The sequence below is a fragment of the Ranitomeya variabilis genome, chromosome 5 (assembly GCF_051348905.1).
Source record: "Ranitomeya variabilis isolate aRanVar5 chromosome 5, aRanVar5.hap1, whole genome shotgun sequence".
NCBI classification, from domain to species: Eukaryota; Metazoa; Chordata; class Amphibia; order Anura; family Dendrobatidae; genus Ranitomeya; species Ranitomeya variabilis.
The window spans coordinates 183085312-183097763 of NC_135236.1; positions in this window are offsets into that span (position 1 = coordinate 183085312).

The following is a 12452-nucleotide window of genomic DNA, read 5'->3' on the forward strand; positions in this document are numbered from 1 at the left end:
AGCATAATTATATTTATAGTGTTTTTAGAAAAGAAAAAATCATTTTAGTGAAGAATTTGTGGGTACATTTTTTTTTTTTTTCAGTGTGGAATTTTTTAACACTTTTTTTTCTTCTTTGTGTGGGAAGAGAAGAAAAAAAAAAAAAAAAAAGAAAAAAAAAAAGAAAAAAGAAAAATCAGTCAGCCCCCACCCAAATTGACATGCAGGGATATCTGCTATAAAATGTGTTCAGATAGATCTGTTTATATGCATGACATTATACCTGAGGAAGACTCTAAGAAGTCGAAACCGATTGTATTTTACTTTGAAATAAAAATCATCTTTGAATCAGAATATCGAGTTCCATCATCATCCTTCAGGAGCGCATATTGCTGGGAAAAACATTCACAAAGAGTTATCGCCTATGAAAGCACTGTTCAGTGCGCTCATCAGTTCCCAGATCTTTGCAGCAAACTGAGTGGAAAGAGGAATGGAGTGATCCATGGATTGGATCTATACACAGTATATCAAGACACTAAAAAGGTGAGTGGATTCACACTGAGTACACACCTTTGGAAACTAACTACTACACTCAGAAGTCTGCGCTTCCCATTTTTCTCCCTATAATCCCCTCTTGTTTTGCATGCGTCTTTTAGCAGTGTGCAGCAGGGTGCGGCTAGCGCACCATGTTGCAATTTTTGAGGCATAAAATTTCCGCCGCCATACGCATGCAGACGCTTGTGAAGGAGTGCGTAAAAAACCCACATTACAGTCTATGTGAACGCATTGGTACGCAAGGACATGCATATGATTGCGTTTGCATACGCATGAGTTTTTATGAATAAACATGTCTAGGAACTGGTTTTAAGCCACCACCAAACAAACCTTATAAAAGAAGGTATGGGCAGTGGAAGTCCAGTACCCTCAAGTTTCTACAAGCATTGCAGCATTATTTTTGGAAGACTGACTATCAAAATGCAAGTATACAAGCTATATGTCTGCCTGTCTGTTTTTCTCCCTGCAGTCTGTAATCATTTCTGTCTCTCTTGCAGCATTCCTCATCATGTCCTCCAGTGCAGAGCAGACCTCTCAGAGTGGAAAGGAGACTGAAGTGAATACATTTGCTACTGATTGGTAAGTATTCACTGTCACTATTACACATGTGGCAAAATATGAGCAGCAGACTCAGGCCCAAGTTCTGGTGGCAAAACGGCGTGTAAGTATTATTGACTGTTTTTGGTTATTTTTGACTGTTTTTGGCTATTCTTGACTATTTTTTGTTTAAGTGTTTTACCTTTACAACATTAATGTCTTTCTTTCATTTCTAGGTTCCACAACTGGAGGAAGAAGCTATAGACAATGACCTCCTCATCACACTTGCGCAGGAGTGAGTTTCGTTATGGGACACCCAGAAGCAGCAGTACTCGGACCCTGTGGTGATTCGGCAGCTGTGGAATAAGGTGGCCGAAGCACTGATGGATGACTGGGACAACGCCATGCCATGAGTCAGAAAGCAAGTTCGTAAGTATTGAAATGTGGTCTGATGCAGCAGTGAACCTGAAGGCCAGGATCACACAACCGTGTGTGATGCGATAAACTCCTGCGAGTTTCTCGGATCACACATGGTTGTGTGATCCTGGCCTCAAGTGCATTGTTTAACAAATTTCTTTCTCTCTTCACAGTGAACAAAGTCAAAACCCGTTGGCGTTCGATGAAGGATCGCTTCAACAAGGATCTGAGACAGGAGATCCAAGTTCGCAGTGGTGCTGCAGCAATATAAGTACTACCGGTTGCTGACTTTCCTGAGGCCTGTCCTTGCACAGAAAACGTAAGTATTTTTGTGTTGTATTCCATTGTGTTGTATTCCTTAATCTGAATGTCTCTATTCCACAGGAGTTTGTGCTTTTACAATTGTTATTTTTTTCGTAGTAATGTTTTACTTTTTCTTTTTTTCACAGAACCTGGAGCAGCACCCTCAAACCTGGATCGTCCTCTGGAGCGGTCCCTCATCGAACAGCCATGGACCAGTCCCAGCCATCCACGAGTGATACAGCAAGTAGGCCGGCGTCACAGGCTGAACAACAGGCAGCTGGTCCTTCAGGTGTTCCCCTGTCCCAGTCCTCTGCCTCTTTTTTGGGGGGTTTTCCTGCCAGTGACATAAGGCCTCAGACAGGTCACTCATGCCCGAGTTTATTTACTTGAGCTCGGTCTTCCAGAATGGCATGAAGGCGCTGTCAACGCCTTGACCATCTGGAAGGCGACCTCCAGAGACCAGCAAACCATTTTTTAAATAAGATAGAGCAGGGCATGCCAGAACACCTTACCACTGAACTCCAGCTCAACGTGATGCAGGCCTGCAATGCTGGTTACGTTCAGGCTATACAGCAGACTCGGTACTTACAGCAGCCACAGGTGGTATTTCCACCTGTGCCACCAATTACACACTTTACCTCAATACCGAGTTCTGCTGCATACCACTATACAGCCACCACAATGCCCAGTCCTGCAGCACACCACTACACCTCCACCACCATGCCGGGTGCTGCTGAAAGCCACTCCACCACCATGCCGAGTCCTGCTCCTGCATGTCCGTCCACTGCCACCACCATGGCAGGTCAGCAAACTGCATGGCCATCCACCACCACCACCATGGAGGTTCAGCAAACTGCACGTCTGTCAACCGCCACCACCATGGAGGTTCAGCAAACTGCACGGCCTCCCGATCCACCACCATTGCGGTTCCGCAAACTGCATGGCTGTTCCGATCCACCACCATGCAGGTTCTGGATCCCACAACTCCCACCCTACCAAGGAGATGAAGAAGCCACCACCACACTCATGGCAAACCAAAAAAAAGAAAAAACGGGCAACAAGAACTGTCATACTACCTCCACCCTCACCTCCCAATGTGTCTGTGTTGTCCAGTTTGCCTCTCCCTTCCAATGTGTCTCTCCTGTCCCATGCTTCCACTCCTAATGTGTCTACTTCCATCCTTGACCTCCCAGACCCCACAAGTTTGGTAAGCCCTTCCTCTGGAACCCCTTCATTGTCCACACATAGCCAGTCTTCCCAGCTCCACACCCCTCAGGTCCATAACATTTCCCAATCATTGTCTTGAAAAAAACTTTTTATTTTATATTTTTTTTTGTTGTTGTTAAATACATTTGTGTTGTTTTTCCCCTATCACTGCTTGTTCTTTGTCTCTTTCGTAGCCTGCAACACACACCATGCACCATCAACACACACGTCTCCGTCTACACACAGTGTTTTTGCCACCTCATAGCTCCATGACACATAATCTGCTGCCCCTCTTCCTTATTTGCTTTACATTACAGCTTTGCTTCAAGGGTCTGTCATGGAGCTATGAGGTGGCAAAAACACAAAGAGGACTGAAAAGCCTCCAAAAAAAATATTAATACAGCACAAAGGGTCAGGGGTCAGCAATGCTCACCTGCCCAGGTGTCAGCACTAGTGCACTCAGGATGCTGGGTACACTATTTCACACACACTGGCAGGTGAGTAAAGATATGAGGTGGATTAGCTCCATCATCTCTTCAGTCTGCATTAATCTATTGGACTATAGAAATGGTGACTGAAGAGACGATGGAGCTAATCCAAGAGATAAGAGGTGTAGTGTAAAGCATGGGTAACATAACCCAATTTGGTTAAAATCCACTCCCTGTCTCATGCAATCTGCATTAAATAGAGAGTGGGTTTTATAAAGACTGTAGTTTTGAACTGGTGATCACCTTATTTAAACTGTAAAAGAAATATTGTCATGCAGAGGGCACTTGGAACAGGTGTTTCACTAGAGGTGTTTTATTTTCAGCAAACATGAAAGGTACATTTAAACATTCCAGGTACATAACATTACAAAATTCCTTTTACTAAACCATTTCATCTTGCTATGACTCACGTCCATTCTCAGAAACAAAGTAGGCTGCAAATGTATTCCTCATTTGGGCAACTTCAACTGTTGTCCTCAGAAGGTGATGATGGTAATCTGGCAATGGGTTACTAACAGGTTCATCAAGTTCAATGTTGGGTCACTCTTTAGCCAATATATAGTTGTGCAAAACCACACACGCCTTGATCACCTCATCGACTGTCTCAATTTGCAGATTACTGGCTGTCCCTAAACTGCGCCATTTCGAGACAAGAATACCAAAGGCACACTCAACAGTTCTTCGTGCCCTGGTCAGTCGGTAATTCAAAATCCTTTTTGTGTGGTTCAAGTCCCGACTGGAGTATGGTTTAAGGAGGTTTCCACACATCTGAAAGGCCTCATCCCCAACCACAACAAATGGCATTGGCGGCCCTTCAGTGTTGAGAAGAGGTCATGGCAGGGAGAAATTAAAATGATTCCCATACAACCGTTGGCCCACGGCCATGAGCACTATAGAAAAATATTTTTTATAATTAAAGTACTCGGATCCAATTCCAGACAGTTTGGTAATCCAGATATGTTTTCCATCCACTGCTCCCAAACAGTTGGGGAAATTACAAACTTCAAAAAATTTCCTAACAGATTTCCGTGGTGGGTAAGGGGATAAATTCCTCAAGGAGAACATCACACAAAGCCCGGCAGGTGTCTGCGACAATCTCAGATAGTGTAGAAATTCCAATCTGGAAAAAAAAAAATTCAGAACAAAAATATTTATGACTGGGGTTTTGCAAAACAGAGAAAGAAAAAAGAAAAAAAAAAAGAAAAAGGACAAGGACATGGCATTTAGAACAATAATATTTAGGACAGTTTTTTTGCAAAACAAACAAGGGAAAAATATTAAGTACATTGCAGAACGATAAAAATTATGACAGGCGTTAATGTTTAAATATTAAGTAGAAAGAAATGCGGCACTCACCCTTTTTTGCTTGTGAATTTGTGTCCTGGACCCGTTGAAGCACATTCTGTGCGAAACGGCCATCGTCCACTTTCTCTCTCCGCACCCTCCTGCATGCCTGATTTATTACATGGACATGTAACTACTTCTTCATGTCGGTCCAATAAAAACAGCATGAATTAACAAGCAAAAAGGGTGAGTGCCGCATTTCTTTCTATTTTTTGTATCCCAGACTTCATGCTTTTGATGCTGAGCACCTTGATCCCTGAGATTTCGTGCAAGCTGTTTAATTGGATTCACTTGTATCCAAGTCTGGATAGTGTACTCCTCTGGTGCCGTTCACTTCATAAACTTTTTCTTGTTTGTTTTAAATATTAAGTACCTTAGTGTCACCAGCAGATGGTGTCTTGCCTGCTGATGGCTCCTTGTACACGAACCAGCAAATCCATGAAGCTCTCTTGAGACATCCTCGTGTACTCAAAACATTTCTCTGGGTTTTCAAGGAGCTCACTGTATAAGGAGTGGTAGGCTCCACAGCTCTGTCATAGTTCAACAATCGGGTGCTGCCAAAAGCGCCAACGCGTCTTCCTCTTTTCCATTCTTGCTCACAAGCAAATGCAAAGGAAAGAAACAAGTTGACATTCAAATCAAGATTCTGATAGAAACTCTCCATGCGAAGATCCATCTTGACGCAGGATACAGGAGCAAAATCTGAGGATTTCATCTGTATAAGGGTCTATATACAGAAATCCCATGACACACGCCCATTTTGCTTGTGTTGAGGAAATTCTCCTTGAAAATCTTTTTCCTATCATACGCATGCGCATAAAAAACGCATGCAAAAACGCATGCAAACGTAGTGTTTTTTTCCATCATGTGTAAGCTGATGCGGATAAAAAACGCGTTATCAAGCGTTTCCAAATAGCTTCTGAAACCAATATGTTCCCTGATAAAGTTTAGTGATGAAATAACTCAATAATAGTTTATATATATGTGATAAAAACTCGTAGTGACCTAACTCTAATCATATCCTGATTAGGCTGCAGCATTAAGTGTGCTCAGTAGTAAAGTGCTGGTGCTAAAGTGCCAAAATGCAGCTATAATCATGATCCCAACCATGTGAGCCAAACAGAAATAGCTAGAGCAGGTACATACTAGTGTAGGGACCCAACCTGCCACCCCTACGCACATTTCGAAGTCTCTTCTTCAGGAGGCGTAAGATAATTTTTTTTCCATCAAAGCTATTAATAAAATGAAAATAGGCATATTATCCACCATATCATGTTACAGCGCAGGCGCCTCTGATGGCGCCTGCCTGATGAACGTGAAATGTTTTTATTTTTTTAAACCATATTCTGCGCACTATGTAAAACAGGGGGTAGGTCACTGAGGTATCAGTGACCTGTCATAAGCCCATAAGCATGCATATGCAAGCAGAGCACCACTTAATGACTCCCGCAGACCAAACTGAAGCACGAGATTTTCATTAACTGAACACTAGAAATACAGATTAAACAACCACAAGACAGATTTCATCAACCCAGGTATCATTTTAATCAGTATAATGGCCGCCGACCAGACACTGTGTGTAGGTTACTGAGCACAATCTTGCTGACAGGTTCACTTTAAAGGATTATTAGTTATCTCCTTCCTCTGTTATTTCATGTGAGTGTGCAAACACATTCATAACATGTGATGTATTGTGAATATTTTAACCCCTTTTCTTTCAAAGCCGGGACATGTCAGCTGTTTTGAACAGCTGACATGTACCTGCAATAGGTGTTGGTGGAATCGTGATCCGCCCGTGCCTATTAAGTAGGTAAATGCCGCTGTCAAACTCTGACAGCGGCATTTAACAAGCGCTTCTGGCCATCCGTCCGGAAATGCGTGCACTGCTGACCCCCGTCACGTGATCGGGGGTCTGCGGTGTGTCTGCATAACAACCAGAGGTCTCCTGCAGACCTCTATGGTTGTTGATTCCAGATTGCTGTGAGCGCCACCCTGTGGTTTGCGCTCATAGCAATGCTGTAATTCAGAGCCGATCAGGCTATGCCAGCTTCTATCCTCCCATGGAGGCTATTGAAGCATGGCAAAAGTAAAAAAAAAATCTATCTATAAAAAGAAAAAATTAACCTGATCGCTAAACGGCATAGCAAGAAAAAAATGAAAAACGCCAGAATTATGTTGTTTTTGGTCCCCGCAACATTGCATTAAAATGCAATAATGGGCCATCAAAAGAACGTATCTGCACTGAAAAGGTATCATTAAAAACATTAGCTCAGCACTCAAAAAATAAGCCCTCACCCAAACCCGAGATCACAAAAATGGAAATGCTACGGGTATTGAAAAATTGCGCACTTTTTTTTTTTTTAGCAAAGTTTGGAATTTTTTTTTCCACTTAGATAAAAAATAACCTAGACATGTTTGGTGTCTATGAACTCGTAATGACCTGGATAATCATAATGGTAGGTCAGTTTTAGCATTTAGTGAAACTAGCAAAAAAGCCAAACAAAAAACTAGTGTGGGATTTCACTTTTTTTGCAATTTTACCGCACTTGGAATTTTTTTCCTGTTTTCTAGTACAAGACATGGTACAACCAATGTAGTCTTTCAAAAGTACAACTCGTCCTGCAAAAAATAAGCCCTCACATGGCCATATTTACAGAAAAATAAAAAAGTTATGGCTCTAGGAAGAAGGGGAGCGAATAACGAAAACGCAAAACTGTAAAAAGCACCGGGGGTTAAGGGGTTACAGCTGGAAAGAAGACATCATGTTCTGCCTGTAGACATGCTAATGTCAAAATCACTATATTACAGAGCTGAGATGCTAGACAAAGCCTTGTTTAGTGAGGGGCTGCATTTGATGCTGGTGACTGATACCCAATATAGTCAGGTTTAGGGTCCCTTTCCACTTGCGAGAGAAAAAACGGTCCATAATCTGGACCGAAAAAACGGATGTAACGTATGCGATTGTCATGCGAGTGTCATGCGAGTGCAATGCGATTTTTAATCGCATCATCCGTTTTTTGTAATCGCATCATCCGTATGACATCCGTATTACTGTCCGATTTGTACGCACCGGTGTCCTTTGAAAAGCCGGCAAATCAGTGCTGTGTACAGTAATATCACACTGACAGGTTAGAATAGAGTAGATATATACACATAGAATAGGTATATATACATATATATATCTCAGTGAGACACCTATATATGTATATTTATATTTAATGCAGCGCTAGATAGCATAAAAGCCGCTAATTCAATTGCCGGCTTTTCATTTCTCCTTCCCATACCCAACAGGTTATGAGGCATGATTACATACAGTAAACCATCTCATATCCCCCTTTTTTTTGCATATTCCACACTACTAATGTTAGTAGTGTGTATGTGCAAAATTTCGGCGCTGTAGCTATTAAATTTAAGGGTTAAATCGCGGAAAAATTGGTGTGGGCTCCCGCGCAATTTTCTCCGCCAGAGTAGTAAAGCCAGTGACTGAGGGCAGATATTAATAGCCAGGAGAGGGTCCATGGTTATTGGCCCCCCCGTGGCTAAAAACATCTGCCCCCAGCCACCCCAGAAAAGGCACATCTGGAAGATGCGCCAATTCTGGCACTTGGCCACTCTCTTCCCACTCCCATGTAGCGGTGGGATATGGGGTAATGAAGGGTTAATGTCACCTTGCTATTGTAAGGTGACATTAAGCCAGATTAATAATGGAGAGGCGTCAATTATGACACCTATCCATTATTAATCCAATTGTATGAAAGGGTTAAAGAAACACACACACATTATTAAATAGTATTTTAATGAAATAAACACACAGGTTGTTTTAATATTTTATTGCTCTCTCAATCCATGTGAATACCCTCGCTTGGAAAAATAATAAACCAACAATATACATACCTTCGGATGACCTGTCACGTCCCACGAGGTAATCCATCTGAAGGGGTTAAAATATTTTACAAGCAGGAGCCCTGCTAATGCAGCTGTGCTTGTGCTTGTAAGCCCCGGCAAACAAAGGAAATGTAGGTCAATGACCTATAGTTAACTTCAGTCACGGTGATGCGCCCCCTGCTGGATGTCCTCATGAACAGCAGCCTGGTAACTTTTTCCCACGCTCGAGATCATATGAGAACAACCAGCAGGGGGCACATCACCGCGACTGAAGGTAACTATAGGTCATTGACCTACATTTCCTTCATTCCCCGGGGCTTACAGACACGAGCACAGCTGCATTAGCAGGGCTCCTGCCTGTAAAATATTTTAACCCCTTCAGATGGATTACCTCGTGGGACGTGACAGTTAATCAGAAGGTATGTATATTGTGGGTTTATTATTTTGTCAAGCGAGGGTATTCAGCTGGATTGAGAGAGCAATAAAATATTAAAACAACCGGTGTGTTTATTTCATTAAAATACTTTTTAATCATGTGTGTGTGTTTTTTTAACCCTTTCATACAATTGGATTAATAATGGATAGGTGTCATAATTGACGCCTCTCCACTATTAATCTGGCTTAATGTCACCTTACAATAGCAAGGTGGCATTAACCCTTCATTACCCCATATCCCACCGCTACACGAGAGTGGGAAGAGAGTGGCCAAGTGCCAGAATAGGCGCATCTTCCAGATGTGCCTTTTCTGGGGTGGCTGGGGGCAGATGTTTGTAGCCAGGAGGGGGCCAATAACCATGGACCCTCTGTAGGCTATTAATATCTGCCCTAAGTCACTGGCTTTACCGCTCTGGAGGAGAAAATTGCACGGGAGCCCACACCAATTTTTTCCGCGATTTAACCCTTTAATTTAATAGCTAGAGCCCCCAAATTTGACCCACAGACACTTCTTACATTAGTGAAGAGGAATATGTAATAAAAGAAGGGATATGAGATGGTTTACTGTATGTAAACCATGTCTCATATCCTGTCGGGTTTGGGAAGGAGAGGGCAAAAGCCGGCAATTGAATTAGCGGCTTTAATGCTATCTAGCGCTGCATTAAATATAAATATACATATATAGGTGTCTCACTTGCATATATATATATGTATATATACCTATTCTATGTGTATATATCTACTCTATTCTAACCTGTCAGAGTGATTTTACTGTACACCGCGCTGAATTACCGGCTTTTCAAAGGACACCGGTGCGTAAAAATCGGACAGAACTCGCATGGTGCGAGTGCTGTGCGATTTTTTTCTCGCACCCATGGACTTGCATTGGCGAGTCTCGTCAATCGCAATACGCAGCATGCTGCGATTTTTTTTCTCAGCTGATCCAGATTTTTCTCAGTCCGATTTCGGCTGAGAAAAAAATCGCAAATGAAAAGACACCTATTGAATAACATTGGTCCGAGTGCAATCCGATTTTTTATCGGATTGCACTCGTCCGTTTTCCTCGCAAGTGGAAAGGGGCCCTTAGACAGATCTTATCAGTAGCCAAATACCAAAGATATTATATAATTTCATATTAGTAACTATGGATCAGAGCAGAATATGAGTGAGGTAGGAGAGCACATGTGATGAGGTCAGGGGTCTAATAGAAAGCCACAGATGCACATGCTGAATGTAGCATTGTAATCAAGCCCTTTAATTTACCGTGAGTTATATCATATTATTGCAGGAAATTATCAGAGAAAGTATCAGTGAATCATTATGTAGTTCTATGACAGCCAGTGACCCATTTACAATGGAACACAAATAATCATCAAACGTCATGCAGCAGGTTGTTCATCACAGATCTTTCCCTTTTGATGTCTAGAAATGAGCGAACTTGTTCGGAAAACTCAATCGAATATCAAATTCAGCATGAACGTAGCACATTCAGATTCATGTTCGGTTTCACAAGCATTTTTACTCAAAGTCGGCAAAATTCGGTCACAGTTCGGTAAATCATCGCATTTCCACTAATGCTTTTGTTGTTACTTTAGCTAGGATAGTGATGCTGTATGATGAGCGGTGAGATGTGTTTAATAAGGGAAAGGGGTGTGTCTAGGTCAGAGTGGCTGCGGTGTGTAATTTTTTTTTCCATTTTTTTTCTATAATAACTTAATTCTGGCTGCCAATCAGAGCTCAGATACTATCCACAATGTCATGACACAAAGTCTTGTGTGATTGGCTGCCAAAGTCACATGTCCCTGGTCATATAAAAAGCAGACATCTTGTTTTGTTGGCACCATTTTCTCAGTGTTGAAGTGCAAAGAAGCTGATCCTGCTAGTGCTGCAAGTGAACTTGTCAGTTAGCTAGATAGGATCCTGTCATGTGTGAAATAGATCTTCCGGCATCTAACTAGATTATGCAAAAGCTGTGTGGCAGTCTCAGGAGGCCCCATTTGCTAGTTCAAATAATTTATGATAAAACTGTGTTTCAGTGACAAATCAGAAAGCCAGATTTCCATTTAAAAATTGTTAGGCCTTATATTGGGGTGCTCCCATGAGGCCCAATTAGCTAATCTGAGTCGCCCGCCAGGGCCATGGGGTACTCGGTACCGAGTCCTGTGTTCACAGGGGGATGTCACGGTAGCTGCGACCCGGTCTGTGGCCCTGGGCGCCCATGTAGAATGGAAAAGTCTTTAAAGGGAATAAAGTATATGTTCGTGACGCCACCTGTGGTATTCGGTCAGTGGGGACTGACTCTGCTTTATGGGGTCTTCTGGGGTGATGTTAAGGCAGCTAGATGGTATAACTTCCAACAGGTGAAGTGTGTCCCCAGGGCTCCCGGTGTGTAGATGAAAGATGGTGAATGGTGCAGTAAGAAACTAGGACACAGGTTTGCAGTCTCTTTACCTGGTTAACTGAAGACTTCAGGCAGCCACAGTCCAGGGCACCAGATCACAGGGCAGGCAGGGTCTGGCCAGTTTGAAAGTGAATCCAGAGACCCCCATTACCAGGTAGGAGTTAAAAGCCTTCCTCAAAGCGCGGTGGTGTTGTAGTCCCTTACCGCCCAAGGCTTCACAAAAGGTCCTCACAGTTGTTCTCCCTGTCCCCCATGTAGGATAGAACATAACCCATTTGACTGGTGACTTGAGCCGGTTTATAGGAACTCTAGTATGCCCCAGGCTGTATAGGTGTCACCTTGCCTCCTGGGTTTTAAGGCGGACAGGTAACTTGCAGTTCAGCTGTCCTGCCAGTTTCTGCTGTAAGTCGTAGAGTTCCTTACTACCTCGGTGTCCCGGCTACTGGTTATCTGGGAGGCAGCCTGATCTGTAGCTGGTCTCCCCGATGTCCTTCTCCTTTTGCTTCACTATCCTTCACTCTCACTGAACAATGCTCGGCTTTCTGTGTGTCTCTTTCCAGGAGCTGTGGTACTTCAGACCACATGGCCCCTTCAGACGTTCTGACCCTCTAGGCCCGTCTGCTCTCTTCTATCTCTCTGACAACCTGCTCTCTCTTTCCCTCCAAACCACAATATATATATAGGGGAGTCACCTAGTAAATAGGATCAAAAGCTCCCCTTGTGGCCTGGAGTGTGAACATGTTGTGTGTTTGGTGGTTATCTGATGAGAGTTATCTTTCTTGGCTTCCAAACGTAACATCACTCTCCCCGTGAGGAAAGCAATGCTACTGTGACGACCAGGACCCTGGGGCGCCACAAATCCAAATCCAAATTTCAGTGACAAATTAGAAGGCCAGATTTCC